Source organism: Sphaerodactylus townsendi, linkage group LG05, assembly GCF_021028975.2.
Source record: "Sphaerodactylus townsendi isolate TG3544 linkage group LG05, MPM_Stown_v2.3, whole genome shotgun sequence".
NCBI classification, from domain to species: Eukaryota; Metazoa; Chordata; class Lepidosauria; order Squamata; family Sphaerodactylidae; genus Sphaerodactylus; species Sphaerodactylus townsendi.
In genome coordinates this window covers 63,659,020-63,683,700 of record NC_059429.1, presented here as the reverse complement: position 1 = coordinate 63,683,700, position 24,681 = coordinate 63,659,020, and the positions used below count along the sequence as shown (strand labels likewise).

The 24,681-nt window shown below is 45.3% G+C and overlaps 1 protein-coding gene and 1 pseudogene across 7 annotated transcripts in view; both read right to left on the bottom strand.

The window, feature by feature from the left end:
• DAB1 (DAB adaptor protein 1) overlaps nucleotides 1-24,681 on the bottom strand; it is an 833,814-nt gene that overhangs the window by 359,697 nt on the left and 449,436 nt on the right. The window lies entirely within an intron of this gene.
• LOC125433354 lies at nucleotides 6,557-24,210 on the bottom strand (annotated as a pseudogene).

Below are 24,681 nucleotides of genomic sequence, written 5' to 3'. Positions count from 1 at the left end.
AAATATGTTTTTTCACCCCAAATCTGCCTGCGCATGCTCACCAGAACCCTTCCAACACCTCCATCATTCACCCACCAAACTCGCCCGCACTCTGCCAGCGCCCTCCCCCTCCCACCCAACACCTCCTAATGCGCATGCCCCCAGTATACCAGCCTGCACCCCGCAGGGCCCCTCCCCTCCATACTTTCATTCATTATCCCCTCCCCCTCCCCCCAACACCTCCAAATGCACATGCCTGGCCTTGAAGCGCGCCCGCCCCTGCCAGCGCTCTTCACTTCGCCGGCAACTTCAGCGAGCCACCAGCGAGCCACCTGCACCTCCAGCTCCCTCTTCTCAGTGACCCACACCCTGGGAGCGCCCGGCCGCCCCACGCACCAACTTCAGCTCTCCCATCTGCCATCCACATCACTGACTGCTGCCCACCCCCCACCACTGAGGACTCGGCCACCCCACCCCACTGGCTAGCCTTCTCAGCAGCTTCTCCTGCACCTCACCACCGCCAGCCCGCCGCACCTCCGTGCCCAGCCTGCGCACCAATTCCCCTGCCCCCCGGCGGCCGCTACAGTGACTCAACAAATTCGCCGCCCTCCCCCAATCTCCTCAGACAGGTACAACAGTTACAAGGGATGCCACTTCTCCATAGCTCTTTGGAGATCTGATGCAGGATTACTGTTTCTGATGCCTATTTCGGAAGCGTTTTTGCTTCCACTATTCTCTCCTTGAAAATACATAGAAGAAGAAGAAGAGTTTGGATTTATATCCCCCTTCTCTCGCTCTCTGCCACTCCTCTGTCTTTCCCAGGGACGTGCTGCCCTCAGCCTCCTCCTTTGTGCACCAGAGGAGGAGCCTGTCAGCGGCACGTCCCTGGGAGAGACACAGGATGCACAGACAGAGAGAGAGACACACTGCTCACACCCTCCTTCTGGCCACATTCACCTCTCGCCACATCCTCTCTCTCCCAAGGAGGAGGCTGGGGTGTCACTTCCCTATCCGTGTGCATCTTCTCTCTCTCCTCTCTCGCTGCCAGCCCTCCAAGCGCAGCTGCTCTTCCGTGCCCTGGGATGTGCCAAGCACTGTCTCTCTCCAGCCAAGGCACTGCAGCTTTCCAGTATGGAAAAAAATGCCCCGAGGAGGAACACTGCCCTGAGGAGGAACATTGTCACAGCAACGCATGGCCGGGTCTGCTGGTCTGCAATAAAAAGGTCCACTAGCCTTGGAGTCTTGATGCAAACATCACATAACACAAAATAAAATCAATGGGATAAAAAAACAAGAAAAGCATTACTTCCAGGTTTTCATTCCTTTCCCGCCAGTGAGTAACACACTGAACACTTCAGCTTTACTAACAAGGTTTTCTGCCATCCAAGAATGGGTTATTATTCCTGTTGTCATTGGCTTGTCCTATCGAAACAGAATGCAATTATTATCTCCAAAGGTAGAGATGGCTTTAACCCTGGTTAGCTAAAGGATTTTTCACTTTGACAAATGAGAATTCAGAAATCCCTGTTTACAATCCTTAAAGCTAGCACTGGAGATATATACGAATAAAAGACTGGCTTTCCTTCTTGGAGTCTTATATCTGCGCAGAAGTGTAGATTATCTGCTTCCCTTTCATGTGATGCAGATTGGTGGGATTGTGCACAGAGATGGGATACAGTGGTAGTTTTCTAGAGATTTGGAAGATGGGGGTTGTAGTACCCAGCCAGCAGCCACAACCCTCAGCTTGCTATTATCACATTCAAATACCATGTTTGAAACGGTGTTGCTGCTAATAGCAGAAAATGACTGGGATGATCAGGGACAAAGTTCAAGACTGGACCTATTCTGGTACTCTCAATGGTCTTCATTCTGATTAGATTAACACCAATGTTTCATTTTCTTTTAGCTCCTCCCATTTTAAATATAAACTGCATGTATGTACAGCACATTTCATACAGCAGCAAGTGTGGGGGGGGGAACTGTGATATGAAGCTATATTTGTATAATAACTGGTTGTCAAAAAGACGGGAAGGAACTATAGCTGGTGAAAGCCCAAAGTGACTCAGGGATTCAAATCTGAGACCTGAATTAAATTGGCCCTTTCCCCACTTACCTTTGCTGCCCTTTGCTGCGCGTTACTCTCAGCGTGTGGCATCTCTGGCGCGTGCCCAGGCATCCCCACGACCCCGCGCTCTGCGCGGGGTTGTGGGGATGCCTGGGCGCGGGTCATCAAAAGGTGCCGTTTCAAGTTTCGATAGGACAAGCCAATGACAACAGGGGATGCTCTGTGCGGGGTCATCAAAAGGTGCCGTTTCAAGGAGCGCCAGGGATGCCGCATGCTGAGGGGGCACGAGAGTGGCAGCATCGGGGTGGCTGCGTTGTCACCGCCCCTGTAGTGGGGAGTGCCGGGGGACCCCGCGCTACTTGAGGAGAGTAGCACGGGGCTTAAGGTAAGTGGGGAAAGGACCCCTAATGAAGGAAATGTTTTGCATGATCCTAGGTATTTAGCTGTCTTGTTTAGTATAGGGCACTGCCTTTTATGGCTATCTGTTCCTTCTTTAATATAAACACTAAAGACTACATTCAAAGATGAATCTGGCAGTTCCACTTGGCACTTTTTGCATGCTTATTTTTTCTTAGACTAGGAGCAGATACTATGCTTTCATAGAACAGCCTACTGTTGTTCATCCTTCTAAACTTTCTTCAAAAATGTCTTGGAAAAAAATCAGTTCTGCATCACCAGAAATATTTTGATAACGTCATTCTTTAAGAATCCCCTTTGCATTTTCTGTGATATTATTCTATGTCATAAGCATTATTGAATATCCTCCCCTGATAACTGTGCTGAACAAAAAGTCCTAGAGACCTAATTTTTTAATTAATGAAACTTGGGAATTCAGAGTTTAGTATGTTTGGAATTAAAAGCCAGCATTGTGTGGTGGTTAAGAGCAGAGGACCAGGTTTGATTCCCTGCTCCTCCACATGAAACCCATTGGGTGATCTTGGGCTAGTCACAGTTCTCTCAAAGCTCTCTCAGCCTCACCTACCTCACAAGGTATCTGTTATGGAAAGGAGAAGGGAAGGCGATTGTGAGCCTCTCTGAGACAGTACAGAAAAGTGGGGTATAAAAACCAATTCTTCTTCTCCTAGTAGATCACAACAATATATTTTTTACAAAACATTTTATCCCAATTTGTTATCCTCTCTTGAATAGTCTAAGGAAAAGAAGCGGGACTGTATAAAAGGGTCAACCATCCATAACATCCCCTTCGGGGATAGGTGGCCTATAAGTTTAATAAAATAAATAAATAAATAAATAACTCCAGTAGAAAAAATCTTAAAAGAAAGGAGCATTATCACATTCCTTAACTATCATTGCCCTCACAATTTAAGATTTGTTGTTTGCTCAGTAGAAGCGCTTTGTTCATAGACTGTGCCTTACTTCTGCTCCTCAACAAGCAGGTTGCCTCTTCCCCTTTCCCACCATGGCTCAGCAGTCCCAACTCCCTCATCTCACCAGTGTCCTCCTACCTTTATCTGCCAGCTCCCTCTCATTAAAAAAATTAAAAAAGCAATATATTGTTATAACATTAATATGTTATGGTGATCTAGCAATTTCCACTTCTTAAAAGGCCCAACAGTGGCCTGTGGGTGCGTAAGAGAATGGACAGACAATTGAAGCATTTAGAAATCGTACAAATCAGTCATAAATAATCAAGGTCCAACTGTTCAGTGCTCATCTAAGTAGTCCATAGCTGCATTAATGGACATTACTAATCTGTTTTGGCTGTCAGTGTTCTGGAACATGCACAGTTTTGGCAAAACCAAAAAACAAACCTGTTTGGCAAATGTTTTCTGGGTCTGAACTGAACAGACCTGGTGAACAGCTGATCGCCACAGTTGAACAAAGTAAGTTCAACTGCTGAACATGCTCATTATGACATTTGTGGCATATCTACCCAAAATAATTTTACGTGTTTTCTTTCTTCAGCCTCATACCATCAGGTTATGAACTAGAATATATAATAATAAAGAAGCATGGAGAAGGAAAGTAACAAAGACAATAATCCTAAACAGGTCTACACAGAACCCCACTGAAGTCTATTCAGTGGAGCGTATTCCCCAGAAACTGTTTTTAAGATTACACTGAAAGCCACAAAAGAATCAGCTAAAGGCACCCATGACAATCATACAGTTTGAAGCACAATAAATAGTAGTAGAGAACAATTTTGGAAGTGGAAGCTTGTGTATCTTCCAAAGGAGTGTCTGTTTCATTTTTGGGAAACACTGATTTTTCCCTTTTGTTGTGTTCAAACTGCAACCTGAACGGATCACTCTGTAATGCAAGTTTCATTAGAGTTGTCAGCGGGGGATTTCATGATTCTTCCAGATAAACTGGCAAAATGTGATCTCCAAATAGGAGTTCCCTGCAAAGTGATGTCTCCTGGGTTCTTCAGAGGCATCTGTTCCAGTGAAGTGGAGGAAAATTGTGACTGGCTGTTATAGGGAGTGGCAATATATAAATCTAATAATAAATCAAATAAATCAAACGTTTCAAATTTCAGAGAGAAATACCAGGAAGCAGAAATATTATAAACTCTAACATTCAAAATGCCGTCAGAACATTGTTTTCTTTTTGACATTTTATATAAGGAAATTAATAGTAAATATTTAAATTTTAAATTCTTCCACTAGTTCATGCTTTCATGGAAGCTTAAAAAAAGGGTCTTTATTTTAAAGTCAAAAAGTGAATATGTTTTGCTGTCTCTTTTCACAGGCACTACAAGATAAAATGAAATATTACTGATTTACCTTTCTCTCTGCTCCCCGGCATTTCATTTTATTGTTGGATTTTTAAGTGTTTTCCGTTCTTACAGTGCAGAGAATAAGCAGGCTAAAATGACATTTTAAAAAGACGAAATATTTTCAAACAGAAACAAAGCAGATATGTTTTGAAAGGACAGAGGTAATCTTGACTTCCTGCTAACATCAGCTGACAGCAATTCCAAAGTAGAAAGGAGTACACTGAGCAACAGCTATGTTTTACCTATGCCCAAAGCAAATCAAAAGAGAGATGCTTCATGTATCTTCTTTTTATTACCAAAGAGCGGGTTACTTTCTCCCTTGTATACTTTAAAAACAGATATCCTGCAAGGCTTTCAATGCAGTTTGAAAACGTCATGTTCTCTGTCTCTCCTTTGCCAGCACTGGTGTATAGCCGGATGAGTGCTTTAAATATTGATATCTGTGCAACTAGCATGTCTATATCAATAAATATATACAGATAACTGATACAAGATAGCTTCTCCTTTTCAAACCGTTTTGTGAATGGGCTACGCCAGGGGTCGGGAATCCGCGGCTTGCGAGCCGCATGCGGCTCTTCCGCCGCTGTTCTGCGGCTCCATGAGCCGAGCCGCCGGGCCCCTCTTCAACCCGCCCTGCAAGGAGCAGGGCGGGCGCATCACTCGCCCGCGGCCGGCCAGGCCGCGCCGCGGGCTTTGTCTCCTGCCCTTCCGGCGGCCGGCCAGGCCGAGCCGCCGGGCCCATCTACGCCTGCCCTGCAGGCGGGGGGGTGTGTGAGCGGGCAAGGGGGGCGCGAGCGAGCAAGTGGGCGGGGGAGCGGAGGGGGGCGTGCAAGCGAGTGGGGGGTGGGGGTGGGTGAGCGGGGGAGGGTGAGCCAAATGGCTCTTTGAGGGGAAAAGGTTCCCGACCCCTGGGCTACACTGTTTTATGTTGCCACCATGAACTGCTTGGTTTAAGTCAAGAGCCAGAATGGACCTTGATTGAATATAAGTAGTCTTGGCAACAAAAGCCTATCACATGACCAGGCCTGTCACATCTAAGCAATATTCACAAACACAAAACAGTCATTTTTAAAATTTATATTATGTTACACCCGTATATTGGGGGATCCATCCTGGCATCTTCTGAGTCTTGGGAATCCTTTATCACCAATGGCCTAGGTTCTGGACATCACAGCTTTCTCACTCAGGCTGGGATCAGGTTTTCATATTCAAAACTGGCTTCTTTGCCCCTCGTTAGCTGTGCCAATGCCTTTATAATAATAGGTGGGCGAATCTGCAAAGTCAGGCCAGAGTGCTGTTGTCATTGTGCATACACAGCATACCAGCTGGCTATACTGGAAGGCCCTTACATCTGCACCTCACAGGTCAGGTCTGGAGCACCTGGTGCTGTCAGTTAATATGAACACTAAGTCCCCCTCTCCACTTAGAATGAATGTTTTAAAGTCATTCTCCTGTTTTGTTTTTTCAATCTGTTCAATTGCTTTATTATTGGGGGAGCTTTTTTATATTGAGAGCCAGTGTGGCCTAGTGGTTAGAATGCCAGATTAGGATCTAGTTCAGATGTCCACTCTATCATAAAAACTTCCTAGTTGACCTCAGGCCAGTCACAAACTCTCGGCTTAACTTATCTCACATAGTGGCTATGAGGATAAAATGGAGAAGAAGAAGAATGTAGGCTGCTGTAGGTCTCCACTGGAGAGAAAGGTGGGATATAATTGAAGTAAACAAAAGGTACAATTTCTAGGCAAGCATCAAAGGATTTAAATTTATCACTAGGATCTTCCTCCTCCTCCTCCTCCTAATGCAGGGTCCACTGCTTGAATTTTTAAATACCACTTCTCTTGATAGAGCACGATGTCTGGTTGCAGGCATGTAACTTTCAGATCTGCATTGATGGAATCTTGCCATCATTGCTTTGGCCATCCGAGTGGCCACCGACCAGTAACCTCAATGTCATAGGCAATGCTGATGACAGTGTCCGGGGCTGGTCATCAGACATAGCCGAACCAGTGCAGGCACCTCTCTCTCATTTTTTGCCTCAATGGGCATGATGCCCAATTGTTTTTGGACCATGTCATTGGTGATGTGGTTGAGGAGGGATACACCCAGTGTCCAGCGAGTCATGTGTGTTTCCATGACATGGAGTTGTCTTTCAGCTGCTTTCATTGCAGGCCAGCACTCTGACCCATAGAGTGCTACAGGGCAGACCATGAACTTGTAGATTTTTGACATCAGGTATATAGGCATTTTCTTATCGCAAAGAACACCAGTGACTCCCTTCCACCTCAGCCATGCTGCACTGACTCTTGCCCGTATTTCACCATCAAGCCGAGGCACCAAAATGCATTTGTTTTCTTCAGATTGTCACCATTGACCTGGATCGAGCCCATACTAGGAGTTGTTTCCAGATATTCAGTCTTTGCAGTGTTAAGGCGCAGGCCAAATTGACTAAGACTGTTGTTCCAGGCCTGCACCTGGAGCTGCAGTTCCACTTGGGTAGTGGTTATGATCATGACATTGTCAGCATAGAGCAACGTCCAGGGTATAGCACTTTGCAAATCCCACATGATGGTGCCCATGAGAAGAATGTACAGCAATGGGGACAGTGCTGAGCCCTGGTGGATGCCAATGTTCACTGGGAAACTGTCAGACGTTCCAGCTGCACACTGCACTCAATGTTCATGTAAAGAAGTTTGACCCTGTTGATAAGTTCTTCAGGCACATTGTGATCATGCAGCATGTACCAAATAAGCTGATCATGTATGCGGTCAAAGGCCTTCTCCATGTCTAGGAAGGCAATGTGAAGTGGTTTGTTTTTCTCACAATGTTTTTCCCTTAACTGTCAGGCTGTGAAGATTGCCTCGGTTGTTCCAGAGCCTTTCACAAAGTCGCACTGGTTACTGTTAAGCTGAATGATGTCACGAGGCATCGGTCGAGGATGCGTTCAAAATTTTTCCTCCCCTCCCTTGCATGCCACCCCTCACTACCTCCCCTCCCCTTCCCTTGCATGCTACCCCTCCCACTCCCTCACCTTCCCTCCCTCTGCTAGGGTTGCATTACTCCAGGTGGTATCAAAACAAACCATTCTGCACCAGAGGCTACTAATGCTTCTAATTAGTAGTACTAATTATGGCCTGCCTTTGTTGATGGTCCAGAAATTGAAACTCGTGCAACATGCAGCAGCCAGATTACTGACAGGAACATCATGCCGGGACCAGATCACTCCGGTCTTATACCATCTACACTGGCTGCCTATCGAGTTCCAGGCCATCTTCAAAGTACTGGTTTTGACCTTTAAGACTGTTAGCGGCATTGGGCCTGCATATCTGAGGGACCGCATCTCCCCAAATTGCCCAGCTAGGCCCCTCCGCTCCTCGGAGGAGCATCTGCTGGAAATTCCTGGCCCAAAACAGATCCGGCTGGCCTCTACAAGGGCCAGGGCTTTCACAGCCCTGGCCCCTACCTGGTGGAACAGGCTCCCTAAGGAGACCAGGGCCCTGCGGGACCTTCAAAGTTTCCGCAGGGCCTGTAAAATGGACCTGTTCCTCCAGGCTTTTGGCCAGCCGGGATAGCCATGTCATCCAGGCCCCTGTGGATGGGGTTGGGGGGAGGGAACTGTCGTCATTTGATTGTTTTAGATTACAGATGAAACTACTGTTTTATATTTTATTGTATGTTTTAATTATGATGTACACCGCCCTGAGCCTACTGGGGAGGGCGGCCTAAAAATAAAATAAAATAAAATAAATAAATAAATAAATAATACTAATGCTTCTAATAAAGCAAATTTCATTCAAAATGTTTTAACCCTACTACCATGACATTTATGTTTTGTACATACAATACTAGAGGATGGAAACAAGGCTGCCCACTCTAGTAGTTAGGACAACCAAAGAATAAATCAGCTGTATCAGGTAGAGCAAAGACCCTAGCATTAATTTCCTTCTTTTCCTTACTCATTTTGTGACCAAAGTCTGAAGAATTTTTAGGTATATGTTTTAGCTATGGAAGTCAGGATAAATTATAGAAAATTTTCATTCTGTGGCTTTGGCTTTTATCTTATATATAGCTTTGACAAGTCTGAGAGTCAAAATAACACATAAAGGAAGCGTTGACTCTCAAAAGCTTTTTTGTCATCAACTCACAGCTGATATGGCAACCCCATAGTGTTTTCAAGGTAAGAGACATTCAAAGTGGTTTGGCATTGCTTGTCTCTAAGTCACAACCCCAGTTTTCCTGGAAAGTCTCCCATTCAGCTATTAGCCAGGATCAGAACTGAGAGCATGTGACTAGCCTAAAGTCACCCAGTATAGTGAACTAAATCTGGGTTTATCAGGTCCTAGTCCCGTGGTGGCGAACCTTTGGCACTCCAGATGTTATGGACTACAATTCCCATCAGCCCCTGCCAGCATTGCCAAAAAGTCCAACACCTTAACCACTATACCACTCGGACTGTCAAAAGCTTATACACCCCAAATATTGCTGGTCTCTAAGCTGCTATTTGAACCCAGCTGACATACATATGATTGCATTTAAAATTAAATGCACAACAATTATGGAATAAATATCTATGGGAATGAGATAACACAGTACTGTAATTGCAGCTGTTTCATTCAATTCCAATTTAGCTCCAGCAAATGAGCTCAAGAATTCTAAAATATTTGGATATTAGGTAGATCTGCCATTGGAAGGAACAATACGAGAAAGTTTGTAAACCTCTACATGAATTAGTTATGCTTCTTTTTTTTCCTGGACCTGTGCCTTTTAACAACTGCATGGCAGGAGTAAGTCAACATGTCTAAAATTTCCTCTCACTTGATCTCTATATTAGAAAAGGCTATAGCTCCTAAATAGTTGCCTGTTGTGCAGCTGTTAAAGGCACAAGGGGAAAGAAAGAAGTTGCACACAACTCTGTCCAGTTTATAGATGGACAAAGTAAAACAGGTCTTCTAGCTGAATTGGAAGTTGAAATGGGACATAAGAAATACAAGTTGACTGCTTCCCTCAATGACACATTTATGAATAAAGGCTGGAGAATTAATGATTAATTTCATTAACATTCTTCTGCATTAGGATAACCCCCACCCCCCCGCCCCAAGTAACACTTGTTATCCATCTGTTGAAAGGAATCTGCTCAAAATCATTAGGTGGGAATTTGTTAAAGATGGAAGGCAGGACAACATGCGAAGGCCAACTGGAGTGACTGAAAGCACAGAACTCTCTTTTAAAATAAGAGATCCTGATTAAAATAAAGACCATGGTTAAAGATCCAAAGGGAAAATCATGGGCATACCTTTTGGAAAGAACCATGGTTCTGTGGAAAGGACATACCTGCTGATTGCAGAAGGTCCCAAATTCAAACCTTGGGATTGCCAGACAGATCATTTCAGTAGCAAGACTGGGAAAGATCCTGGGCAGCAACCTCTAGTCTAACTAAACAATACTGGGCTAATTGTCCAAATGCAGCATAAAACACAGCTCTTTATAAAACCAAGAAAAACTGTGGCTTCCAGTGAGGAACAACTAAAACATCTATATGCGACCCCTTGCTCAGTTGGTACAGAGCTTTGGGCTGATCTGCCATCAGTATGCTGATGACACTCAGCTCATTCTGTTGATTTAGGGGGGGGAGCGGTCACCGCCCCTGCAGCTCTATAGCATTGTTCGGAGGCGGTTGCTGGTTGGCTTCACCAGAGCAGGTTAAAACTGAATCCATCGAAGACGGAGATCCTCTGGCTTGGCCATGAAGGGGTGGTCAGGAATTTCCAGCCACCGGTGTGGGAGGGGGTCACTTTGGCATTGACCTCCTCCATTCGCAGCCTGGGGGTCCACCTGGATTCGTCTCTTTCAATGGAGACCCAGGTGGCCCTTACAACCCAGACTGCATTTTACCATCTTCGTCAGGCCCGGTGGTTGGCTCCCTTCCTCTCCTGAGCAGACCTAGCCATGGTGATCCATGCAATGGTCACCTCCAGGCTAGACTATTGTAACTCGCTCTATGAGGGCCTTCCCTTGTGTTTGCTTTGGAAGCTAAAACTGGTCCAACATGCAGTGGCACGTTTTCTCACAGGGGGCACCTTTCAAGATCACATTCAGCCTGTGTTGCGCCATCTGCATTGGCTCCCAGTTGAATTCCGAATCATCTTCAAGGTGTGGGTGTTGACTTTTAAGAACTGTGGTTCCAACTGTCACAGGTGTGGCATGTACACAATAACGGGCACAGTTGTGACATGTACACAACAGGAGGTGTGGAAACAGTATGGAAACCTGGCCGCACGCGAATGCGACGTTGTGTGAAAATTTCAAAGCAATCAGTCTAGTAATTTGGGAGATTACCGGATAGCAGAAAAATGCACTGATAGATTTTTATATATGTAGATATATATAAACACTGAAATCCTTTTTCTAAAGTTATATATAAGAAAAAAGGATTTCAGTGTTTAACATACGATTCCATAAAGTATGCTAGCAGCATTCTTGATCCAGAAGTGGATGCAACACACTATTCAATTAGAATAGGATTCTACAAAGAAAAGGAAAAAAATAAACCACAGGATGATTGGCAAGTGGTTACTCTGTCAAGGATGTGCTGGAGCTAATATATATTTGGCTTCCAATTCAGCGATGGAAAAGAATTTAATCTTATCTATTCTCTGGAGATAAACATTCTGTCAACACCAGTATATCCCAACTGGTCTTATCAGACACAGAAAAAAAAGCTAACTGACTACACTACATCCTCTAGAAAAATATCAACAGTTATTCTATCTTTTCTCGTTAGAACTACTGATTTTTAACTGCAAGAAAGATAAGCAAATTAGCAACATGCTACAATACAGAAGCTTAGTTGCTACCTCGTGTGCCCCCTGATTTCCATCTACTCCCACTATCTAAAACATCAAATAGAATTACAGTGTGTGTGTGTGTGTGCGTGTGTGTGTGTGTAGCATTGACCCCCTGGAAGTATTTAATCAGGTGCTGTCTCCTGCAGCTCTCCAGACATTAGGAATATGACCACAAATATTATTCAGGCAATTCTAGATTTTTCTTCTTTAATTATCTGTATTCATTTTTTTATTAGCATTAGTTGCTTTGTTGCTGTCTATTCCTTATTCATTTCCATTGCTTTCACTGGGCAACACCTTTGAGGGTACAACTTCTTTGTTTACCACCCAATTCAGATAAATTTCTAGGGACTGTGCTTCACTAGGCCAAATGTCAGACAAACAGGAGAAAGTACCTTCATTTTACAGTCAATTAAAATGCTTGCTAGAAGAGGGGTGTGCAGAGGGGTGTGTGTAGGCATATGAATGAGTTTCTCGTCATTGTCTGGCAAAGTGTTTGTCTGCCTATTTTTCAACAAAAATAGAGGGTATAGGTGAAGTAGCTAAATCCTGCCCATCCCTCGCATGCAAAAATACCTTACTGCTTATACAAGTTTTTTTTAACTTCCAAATCTCTGGGAACAATACAATGATTGTTAGAAAGTGCAACAATATACACAGAAGCTCCTAAGGAAATCATTATCCTTTTTAGTATAAACATCTGTTAATTGTCTTGATTGGAAAATGTCCCTACCAGACTATGGCATCACCTTTTCCACTTGATGCTCATTCGTTTTCAAGTGGTTGATGGCAGCTTTCTTACTAGATCAAGTGCTGAAGGAAAAATATGAATGGTGAATATGCACACTGCCTTGTCACATAATGTGAAGGAATGGCAGGAATATAACACAGATACGTTTAACTGTAGATGAACTGTTTAGTACTCTGTGTCCCAGTAGTCAGGCCAATCCAGATGTTAAAAGACTGTTTAAAAGATTACAATGAGATTGTGTAAATAGAGCTCCCAATCTAAAACTCACTCACAACAGGGACAAGGTAAGTTTAACAAGCATTTGAAGCAGACTTTCTGACAAAAATGGTGCCCAGGGTGCTGATTACCTCTGATACAACTTCAGCTGGTTTGTGCCATAGTTGCTGAATCTTGATTATCAAATTGTGGTATTTAGTGACCTTCTCATGTTCTTTTTCAATAACCTTGCTGTCACCAAGTACCACTATGTTGATGATGGTCACTTTCTTGTCCTTGATCACTGTGATGTCCTGTTTATTTATTTATTTATTTATTTGTTTGTTTGTTTGTTCCACTTTTATACCGCCCTCCCCCGGAGGGCTCAGGGCGGTTTACAACATAAATACAAACAAGTGGATAAATAAGATAAAAATACTAAAAGTTAATATCAGTTAAAATGCAGCGCTACAGACCGTAATCATTTAAAACAGATGGCGTTCCACCCATAACTCCTCTAGTTTCTCTAGGAGGGGAACAGCGGATCTCAGTTGTTAAATGGGCACCTATCAGCAGCCGGCCTCCCCAAAAGCCCGGTGGAATAACTCAGTCTTACAGGCTCCCCTCACCCAGGAGACTCATGCTTAGGTCCCTTGCCAGTGCCCGGACGGGCTGGAGGAAGAGCATATTCCCACCAGGCAGGGAGGCCAGGGCGTAAAGCTCCTGGCCCTTGTGGAAGTAGCCAGCCACATCATAGAGGGGGGCGGGGATCTCCAGTAAATTGGCCTCTGCTGAGCCGCCAGAGACCGGCGATGAGGACATATGGGGCCGGAGGCGGTCCCTAAAGGTACGAGGGTCCCAGACGCCGGCATAAGGCCTTAAAGGTTAACACCAATACCTTGAAGACGATTCGGAGATTCCAACTGGGAGCCAGTGCAAGAATGGTGCAACCTGCCGGCGTGATATGATCTCTAGAGGCACCGCCCACAAGGTGAGCAAGCTGAAAGCCGCCGCATGCCTGGACCAGTTTCCAATTTCCAGATCAGCCTCAAAGAGGTAGGCCAGTAGAAGCTTAGAAAGGTTGCAATGAGTCTACAATCTGGGAGGTGACCGTTGCATGAATCACTGTGGCTAGGATCCGCCCGGAGAGAGGAAGGGGGCCAGCCCGCTGGAGCCTGGCGAAGATGGAAAAACGCCATACCCGGGTTACATGGGCCACCTGGGTCTCCATATAGAAAGAGACGAATCCAGGTGGACCCCACGGAGCTCTGGACCGAGGGGCCTGGTACCAATAGGAGGGCCCCTCCCTCCTACCGGCTGGCTGAGAAGCCCTCTGCCCCCCCCCGGCCACCAAGCCAAAGGATTTCCGTCTTTGCTGGATTCCAGTTTTAACCTGCTCTAAGTCCAACCAACCCAGCAACCGGCCTCCAAACAATGCTTTGGAGAGCTGCAGGGGGCGGTGTCACTGCTCCCCCCTCCATCGACAGAATGAGCTGGGTATCATCCAGCATGCAGTGGCACTCCAGCCCAAAGCTCCGTACCAGCTGAGCAAGAGAGGTCGCTTATAGATGTTAAATAACAGCCGGGGACAAACAGCCATTCCCTGAGGCACACCAATCCACAATGGAAGCCCGGGCACCTCCGGGAAGCTTGGTCCCCGCAGCACACTTCTGCTGACTCGGTCCCAGAGAAACGAGGCAATCCATTGAAGGACATTACCCCGCACCCCGGAAGCGGCCAGGCGGTGGAGTCAAAAGGTCATGATGACCACATCAAAGCGCTGCGGTGAGATCCAACAACACCAGCAGCGCCCGATCCGCTTCGGTCAAGCTGCATGCGGAGCCATTATCTGCTTGATGGCCCGAGCGAGAACAGTCTCCGTCCCATGCCCAGCCACGGAAGCCCGGGGACTAGGGAAGGGATCCGAAGGCCGATCGTCCTCAGAAAACTCCTGAAGCTGCTCCAACACCCACTCTCTCAATTGCCTTCCCAGAAACAGAGAAGATTCAGAAGCAGGCGGTAATTGGCGGATCACCTAGGATATAACAGCGGTCTTTTTTTTAAGGTGGGCGGGGACCACCTGCCTCCGCTTCAACCCGCAGGACAAACTCCTTGCTCAAAGGGGCCATTTATAATAGTCAACAGGTGGGGTGCGTAGCTCCTCCCGACAATGGCTTTACATAAGCCAGGAGGTGACACGGATCAGATGACAAGTGAGTAGGTCTAACAGCGGCTAAGACTCTGTCAACATGCGTCTTCTGAGAGCAGGGAAAACTGGGCCAAACAAAGGGCCAAAAGGCGGCAAAGGGAGCCTCCAGTTCACTAATTGTCTCCAAGGTGGCAGGGAGGAGGGTCCCTGGCGGAGCGACGCGATTTTATCTGCGAAATAGCTCATAAATGCCTCACAGCTAATAGCCAATTGATCATTTTTTGAACCCTCTGATAAAGAGGTAAGGGATCGAATAATACGGAACAGTTGCGCTGGGCGAGAGCTAGCAGATGCGAGAGAGGAGGAACAGAACACTCTCTTTGCCTCCTTCGTCACCATCTCATAGGCCTTCATAAGCGTCCTATAAGATGTTCGCGCAGCCTCGCCACGAGACTTCCTCCACACTCGCTCTAGCCAATATTATGAGCCAATACTTTGTCTGTCTGGATTCAAAAGTCCCACAAGGACTTTTTGGTTTTCTGGACTTTCAGTAAATGCCTTTTCTTCATTTCAATTAATGCTTGTTCTTGACTTTCTTTCAAATAATTGGCTGGTGCATGTTTCTCCTCCTTTACTGTTTGCTATACTTGCAGTAACCCTCTGCCACGAGATCTCTGGGGAAGGTATAGTCTATCAGTATTACCATGTGGGTGTAAGGTGTAGTGCACTGTCATAAGCTTCCAAGTTTTTCTACCCAATGCATCAAAATCAGCCTGTGTCTGGTTTATGATTCAAGTGGTGCACCTGATGATGGGTATGGCCCAGGTGTTGATGGCCTTGATAGTATTCCCACCATTTAATTTGGATTTCAATATTTTCCTGAACCTCTTGGCATGTTCTCTGCTGACCACAGTCTTCACTTGCCCATGCTTGATGTTATCCAGCTACAAAATGCCCAGGTACTTATTAGCTTCCTTTTGGTTACACTTGATTAGTTGGCTGTCAGGCAGTCACTCTCTGATCTTGCCCCTCATTACTGCCACAGTGGCGTACTTTTCCAGGCCAAACTCCACTGAAATGTCAGTGCTGAATATTTGGACCGTGTTCACTTGTGACTGGATTTCTGTGTCTGATTTCCCATAGAGCTTCAAATCATTCACAGACAGCAAACATGAGATTCTTTTTGAGTCTTTGGTAATTTGATATCCCCACTTTGTTTTCTTTAAAATTACTATTAGTGGGATCATGGCAATGATAAACATTAAGGGCGATAGTGAATCATCTTGGAAAATTCCTCGCTTGATGTTGATGGTTCTGCAGTATTTATTTCTGACTGTCAGTTCAGTTTTCCACTGTCTCATTGCTTTTTCAGTGAATACTCGAATGTTTTTGCTGTCACCAATTGTTTCCAATCATTTCATGATCTAACTAAGGGGCAGTGAGCAGACCATATGCAAATTCATGTTTTGATTCTTACAGTTCTGCATTATAATTTTATCTATTAGGAACTGGTGTTTTGTATGCCTGCTCCTCCCTTTGTTCTTTTTTTGCTCCACTGGCAGGATGTTATTCACTTCCAAGTAGTCCGTGATGTTATCCTCTATTATGCTGGTGAGCAGTTCGAACACTGTAGGCAAACGTGTTATCTGTCTGTAGTTTCCAAGTGTTGCTCCTTTGGCTGGATCTTTCTGAATCAAGTATGTCTTCCCAATTGTTAGCCATTCTTCGATTGCACCATTTTGCATGGTTTCACTGAACTGCTTGGTCACTGTTGGGTACAAACTGGTCAGATATTTGAGCCAGAAACTGAGCCATTCCCACTGTAGTGAAACTGCTTGCTCTCTCTATTTTTTAAAAATAGTCATTACCCTACTACTGCTGATGTCAGTATGGGAACTTGTAACAATTTCAGACAGAAGGGGATAAAGGAATAATGGAAGATACAGTCTAGAGTGAAAAGGCACTAGGTAAGAGATATCAACTGTAGTAGTAACAATTGGTGTTGTCCCTGGATGTAATGAGATGCAGTTGGAAAAGTGTCAAAAATCCACTATGACATGGGACAGGTCATGAATTGGAAACCTGGTAAAGTTGCTTTACTCTCTCTCTCTCTCTCTCTCTCTCTCTCTCTCTCTCTCTCTCTCTGTGTGTGTGTGTGTGTGTGTGTGTGTGTGTGTGTGTGTGTGTGTGTGTGTGTGTGGGAGGGAGGGAGGGAGGGAGGGAGGTAAAAGTGATAGAGATGGTTAAGTGATGGAGATGGTTAAAAGACAGTAACCAAAGCAAAAGGCAGCAAATAAGGGTCTTTTGATTGTCACTTAATATTTGCCAGTAATCAAATACATCAGTGGCGTAGGAGGTTAAGAGCTCATGAATCTAATCTGGAGGAACCGGGTTTGATTCCCAGCTCTGCCGCCTGAGCTGTGGAGGCTTATCTGGGGAATTCAGATTAGTCTGTACACTCCCACACACACCAGCTGGGTGACCTTGGGCTAGTCACAGCTTCTCGGAGCTCTCTCAGCCCCACCTACCTCACAGGGTGTTTGTTGTGAGGGGGGAAGGGCAAGGAGATTGTGAGCCCCTTTGAGTCTCCTGCAGGAGAGAAAGGGGGGATATAATCCAAACTCCTCCTCCTCCTCCTCCTCCTCCTCCTCCTCCTCCTCCTCCTCCTCTTCTTCTTCTTCTTTAGATTGAATCTAGAGAGGGGAGCTGTACTGTCAATGGTCACTTTCAATTTTGTATAGAAATATCAAAGATTGTTCCTTTTTCATATTATTTCATTCCATTTTCATTTATTTGATTTATACCCCAACCTCCCCCATAGGGCTCTGGGCGGCAAACAACAAGCAAATAACTTATTGGCTAAACACTAATCAAAACACTAATCAAATATCAAAACACTAATCAAATATCAAAACAGCAAATATCAAACCAACAAATATCAAAACAACAAAATAGCAGTATCAATAAACATATCCCCAAATATCAAGTATGAAAAAGCAAGAATGTCAGCAATCATGACATAATAGCATAATAACATTTCATAACACAATAGCAGAATACCATCACAACATGACAGCACAATAACAAATTATTGCATCTTAAACATAATAATATAACATAACTCGCAGGGCCCAGCCACGCATTGCTGTGGCTTATTGTGGTGAAATGGAAAAGGAACAGTAGCAGCAAATCAATTGTAGAGGCCAGCAGTACGTGCTCATGCAAACACGTAGCCTGATACTGTGCGATGTCATTAATGTGTGTGCCCGCGTTCCTTGGGGGGGGGGGGAATGGAAAGGCACCCCTCCCACACATCTAGGCTGGCTGGTCATGATTCTTTACCTGGGAGTAAGTTTGGTTGGTGGCAATGGGTGTCGCTTCTGAGGAAACCCTCTGAGGGGCTCGACGCAGCCATTCAAAGTATGTCATGGTTGCTTTACCAAGCTTACTCCTGAGTAATGCGTGCCTGGTTTTCTTAACTGTAACTGCAGTATTCAGGGAATCTAGGGTGCCTGGCCGCTCCCTCCCCTCCCTTGCACGCCACCCGTCACTGTCTCCCCTCTCTCACTTCTCTTCCCTTGCATGCCTCTCCCTCTGTCCCTTTCCTCTCCCTCCCTCTCTTCCTTTGCATGCCACCCCTCCCTCTCCCTCCCTTCCCTCTCCCTCGAGTGTATGTGTGTGTATGTGTTTCACTTCCACTCGAGTTACTGCCTATGTACTGTTTTCACTTCTCATATCTGGCCATCTGAGTGAACATTCTAAGCTGCACGAACATTCTAAGGGTGACAGTTACACACAGGCAGCTGCATGTCCTTCACCATGGAGCGCCAGGAAAAAGGTGTTTTGCCTGGGCCAGGTGTGAAATTTCAGGTATGTGAACATCTAAAAACACTCTCGCCTGGCTGACTATAGTGGCTGGGAATTTTCAGAGGAATTGGCCCAGCAGTTACTGAGTTATACTATCATCAACAAAAACACTGTTAGCTTTTTATATATAGAGATAATATAACATCAGAGACAACAAGAAATGGCCCCAACAATACCATCCCTGCATCCAATCCATCCCTACCAACCTATCCTCACTAACTCACCTACTAGCTCAAACAAAAAACAACATTATGCTCTTTGGGACCCACAATAGAGGGCTATAAAAATCTAACCACCTACTCTAAGCCTACAAAACTAACTACTACTTAAGCTAGAAAAAACTTCAAGATTTACAAAAGGGATAGACTACAGAGTTAAATTACAAAAGCTACAACTACAAACTACAAAGAATAGACTACAAAAGGGGGTTGACTACAGGATTGACTATTATGCCCTCATAATGCCACTATTCATTTTCCCCTGTTCTTTACGTGTTTCACTAAATCCATATGGTAAAGCAGGTTCTATTCTGAGTATATGCTTCAATAAAAGTGGGTGCCACTAGATTTCTCTGTTGTTTTCTAATGACAGTACAAATGACTTCATGAGTAATGTTTCTTCCTGAACATTTTCTAGGGCGTATATTACCAGCATATACTTTATTACAGTTGTTTTCTCCCACTGCTGTGTATTCTTTTTTTCAAAATTATGAGCATGAAAACATTTACACATATTACACACAGCCACATGCAATTCAAACAGAGAGATGAAAGGGAGTTGTTCCTTCTGAATTCAAGAAAGGCACTAAAAGAAATTACACTTTGAAGTGTAAATAGATAAAGATAATCAAATTTAAATGAGATTAAAATTAACAGCCTATCAACCAAGTGACATTATTAATAAATGTCCACAACAACCAGGGACAGAAGGGACTCTGGGAGAAACAGAATGTAATTTAATTAAACAAAGGAGAACAGGACTGGAACCATAGTGGGTAGCTGCATGGAGAACTGAACAAGGATTGTGACAATAATTGAGTTTGTAATACTCATTGTACAAAGTGATCCATATCAGATCTGCTTTCTATTGATTCTGGAGGAAACTGCCTAGGTATATGGGCTGGATTTTAATTGCTGTCACTGACAATTGAGGGTTTTAGAAATGGTGCAATGTACAATTTCCTCACTACTGATAACTGGGGCTTTATTTCCATTGGCTAGAAACCATTTACAGAAAAGAAAAGGCTCTGAGAAAATTCAAACTAGGTTGGAAGAGTATCTGTAAGTAAGCAATCAGATCAGTCAGAAAGTCCATCATAAACAGAAATTAAAGGTTGGAGACAGGAGCCTAAAGACACCAAGAGTCAAAACCACAGCTGCAAACTAGTGTCAAGTTAGAAAACTGATGTCTTTAAGAGGGCCTAATTGTCTCGTAGATTGTGGCCATGTGCTTTTTCTATAGCTTATAAAGGCTAAAGTCTTAATTTCACAGATATCAATGGGAAGGGAATCATTGCCATCAGTGCACTGAGCAGCAGAACAACAGACAGACAAGGTGAAGGCACACAGGAGTTAACTGGCAGCAGAAACCCAGAGGAAAAAAATATTCCGCTGAAAAATGCTGTATCCAATGGGAACTTAATTTTCTTTACAATTCTTTGTCCTCCATATTACTTTATTTCATCTCTTCACTTCAGTCTATAGAGATAAAACAAAATGCACTTTAGCTTCTGGACTTATTTGTTTTTGGTTATCAGAGCTAACATCTGTTTTTCACTGAGTTATATTCAGCTACTCTATGGGCAGACTTTGCCATAGAACTATTATGGCCTCAGCCCAAACAAACTCTTTTTTTGGCCATACACAACTGGCATACCATTCAGATTTGAAATCCAGGGTGAGCTATTAGGAGAGTTTTATGTATCCATTAATGTCACATATGCATATTCCAAAGCCTTTCTTGATGATGCATTTTATTAAAAACTGACATTCATACAACATCATTCCAACAAAATCCACCTGTGAAACCTCTGCACTAGATATTTTCACCAGCAACACCACATGCTGTGTTTCTAGAATGAGGCGGCGTCTGCTCATTGAAAACACAAATGGGTTTCCAAAACCCATTCCAAAACAGATCCTTCAGACTTTGGAGTAGAATAGCTTAACATAAGCTCTGAGAGGCAAAGGAAGGAGAATCACATGTGCAACAACTATAATAATCTGAGAAAATATAATTTGACTGAAACAGATATTCTAACTAAGAGTAAAATCAAGTAGAATATCTGAGTAACCAGAATGACAATTGTGTTTCTGTGGTGCTGATTATACAGAATCTTGCACAGAAAGCAATTGGCTACTTTGCAGGAGCTTTGAGGCTTCCGGGGGCCAAACAGTGATATGATCACAGTAAAAACAGAAAGAAAATCTAATCACCATCTCAGTAGCAGAAATAAAACCTTAATTAAATTATGTTTAAAACATGTGTAACAAACACAGAATCATAAAGAAAATGTTCCACATGTCCTTTCCCCATTATGAATAGACCCACTTGAGTAACAATTACAAGAATGCCGGTGAGAGTATCGCTAATGGAAACATATTGACTGCAGTGCTGTTACAGCCAGCTAACTTTTTAAAACGACATCTCTCTCTCTCTCTCTCTCTCTCTCTCTCTCTCTCTCTCTTTGTCTTCTGCCAGCAGATGAGGATTTTTTTTGTTTCATTTGGCATACCCCCAGTACTGACTCTCTTCCCTGGTCTGTTTTAAAATGTGTTTTATTGTTGTTTTTAATAGTTGCAATGTTTATGTTTGCCATCTTGAGGACCCTGATCAAGTGTAAAGGCAGCCCAAAACATTTTAATGATAATATTAACAACAATAAAATGGACTTTCTATCTGATGTCACTGGAAAGCTAGAATGAAGACTGAGGCTGTATGTCCAGTGGCTTAGAATCTTTATTGTGGGCAATGCACAAAAGACATTAAACCATATTTATCTGATTTTATCCATTTCTGGGTCTGTAGGTTTCTCTTGTGAGGCAGGAGCCTGCGAGCTGCAATGTGACTTGTGTGTCTTCACCAGCAGAAAGGTCTTAGAACTTTTAAATGTATCTCTAGTTGTTCAAGTAGTGTGTGTGCGCACACACGTGCACACACACACACAGTGTGGTGGGATTCATATAATTTAACATGGTGGCCGTGGTCTGGTAGATCTTGTTCCTAACGTTTCGCCTGCATCTGTGGCTGGCATCTTCAGAGGTGTATCACAGAAGGAAGTCTGTTACACACTGTGTTCAGTGAGAAGGGAATGTTTTAGTGGGGTATAAATTGTCATGTTCCCGGGTGGGGAACCAATCAGTAGGAGTTTGGGTGGAACTTGTTGTAGTCGTACCCACGAGGCCCCAATAAAGAGACGAGACGCAGAGATTTCATCTGGTGGAGAGAGCCAGAGGCAGGAAGCCTTGCAGGATCCCGTGGGAAGTCCTGTAGCAACTCTGCACGTGCGCTCAGCCCTTCACACCTTTATTAGAGGAGTTTCAGCAGGAAGTGTAAAGAGGTGAGAACCGAGGTGGGAGAAACGGGGAGGTCGGAAGAGAGGCGGGGAGGCGGGGAGATCATCATGTGATGCATGATCTCCATCCCGGGCTGCCTACGTCGCGGAGGAGGAAACATCCGTGTCTGGGTCTAATCTTCACCTGAGGGGCAGGAGCCCTTCTATCCTTTTAGTATGGGACACCCTGGTGACCGTGAGTCCAAGGCAGTTCATGACCCGTGACTCATGGGGAGGCCGGGGTTGAGAAGCGTGATGTGCGCCCGGAAGGCCCGTAACCCGGCACCGGCATGCCTGGCGCTCCTTCTGCAGTTCTGCTGGAGTTAGCGGGCTCACCCCTACATCTCCCGTTTCTTATATTTTAGGAAGGAAGCCTGAAGATTAGTTTAGAAGGGCAATTTAGGGGGATGCTTTCGCCTCCCCAAGGGACTTGCTCAAGCTGGCTGAGTTGTTTGTGCAGCATAGCCTGTAGGGACCTGTGAGTTTAGCGTCGTAGGGGAAAGTCAAAGGGGTTTCTTACAAATGTTGCAAAGCAAAGAAGCAGATATACCATTGAACAGAGAACAAGACCCGACAACAAGGCATACAATCAGACCAATGAAGAATTGTGTACAATGAGTACTTAACCATCCCCGGCAATAGCCAGCTCCTCCCAAAGGGCTACGACCACCAGTGGGGTAATACATCATATTTCAGATTAGATACAACATCTCTTGTAACTCATGCACTTTCATATGAATCAAATGAGAATTATCAGAGAGATTAAAACAACACATATTATGTACATTTTTCTGACAACCTTATTGATGATGCGAAGTAACAACAAGTAATCCAATAGCTGGCATGATTATCTAAGATTAAACGGCTTGGCGAAGTCGCTGTTGCTTTTTCCCGGAGAGCTAGAGCATCCAGGCGGTGGAGGTAGAATTAATGGACTTCGCCCAAAGGGCACAGGCCAAGCCGGCCAATAGTCTTAGCATTATGATATAGGTGGCGAGTCCGGGGACTCCCCACCAGGGAGAATCATGAGGAAACATACTGCGGCTTTGGAAAGAGGCTGACTGCATTAATGCGGCCTCCGGCAGGAGAGGGTCGAGGGGAAAAGGAATTAGGCGGCGGCCAGGCAGTTTAGGGCTCCCGAGGGTGGAGCCACAGAGCAGGAGAACGATGAGTAAGGCGGCTAAAAGGCAACAAAGAGTCAGTGGGAGAAATGCGAGCGGGGATGTAGTTGAAGGGTTCTCTCCCCATAAGTCCAGAACCAGCCTTTAGGGAGGAGGATGTTTCCCCATACATGGGGAATGTCTCCTCAACATGTGTTACAGTTCCAGTTGGCCGAGCGGTGACTGGGCTCAAGGCCAGTTTTCCTGTCCCGCCACATCAGCAATGCAGAGCTGTATAAGTGTTGGACTTCGTGGTTGGCTGGCGGTTTGGAGTGATAGAGAGAGAGAGCGCCCGGCGGGGAGGGTTTGGACAACAGGTCCCCAATGCGAGCTCATGGAGTACTGGATGGGCAGAAGGCGTTGCATGTGAAAGGGGACTCAGAGCCAGACTCTTCCAGGAAAATCTCCAGGGGCTTTGCAGCGGGCACCAGGGAGTAAGGCAGGAACTTAGCAAGCTTCCCACTCCGAGATACTGGCCCAGGCAGAAGGATGAAGGGCGTTGACAGCAGCTGTGAGCGAACCCGGCTCCCAGATGTTGACTTGGATTGATCTCCAAAGGGGTGACCCGGCGTCACCGGCAAGAGGCAGCAGAGCAGGCAGATGATGGTGACTGCGGAGTTTGCAGTGATGATACGCCAAAAGATGGCAGTGCAAGAGACCACCTGGTGTCTCGGGGCAGCCTTGCTGTTACCCAGCAGCTCCCTCGAGGCCTGGCCCGGTGCGTTGCCTTAGCTGGCGTCTCCCCAAGTCACCTGGGTTCCTCAAGCTGTTCTGGCTGGCCTTGGCGGCCCATTCCCGTCGAGGGCAGCCGGGACCCAGATCTTCCAGGGGAGATCCAGCTCTCACATCTCTGGGATCCGAGGTTGGTTTCGCTTCTGGTGCCATTCCATGGGTTGGCCTGGACATGGCCCGAAGCTGGAATCCCACTGGGGACCTGTAGGGAGAGGGATTAGAAGCATACCCCCCCCTTCCCCAGGTTACTGAGGGGCGGGCCCTGCCAAGCAGTGCTTGGCTCCAGGTGGGAAGGTGAGAGCCCCTAAGAGCAGGTTCGAGATTGTTAAAATTTCGAGATTCTGCTTTCAAATTCTGCAGGGGGCAGGCCATGGGAGGCCCCACCTACTTCCCCCCTTCTTTTTCAGTTTGTTTAAACATGGGACAGGGGAGTGCGAAGGAGCGAGACAACTCCTATGGAGAGTTGGCTTCAAAGACATCAATCAGGATCGCGATCAGAAGCTGATGGTCCGAGCCCCCAAAGAGAGGGGGGGGCGAGTGGACCGTCAAGGGATTGTGGGTATGCATATCTAATTTGTAGAACAAAGGGACTTTGGAAGCGTTTAGAGCAGGGGATCGTCAAATTGCAAGACAATCACACATTTG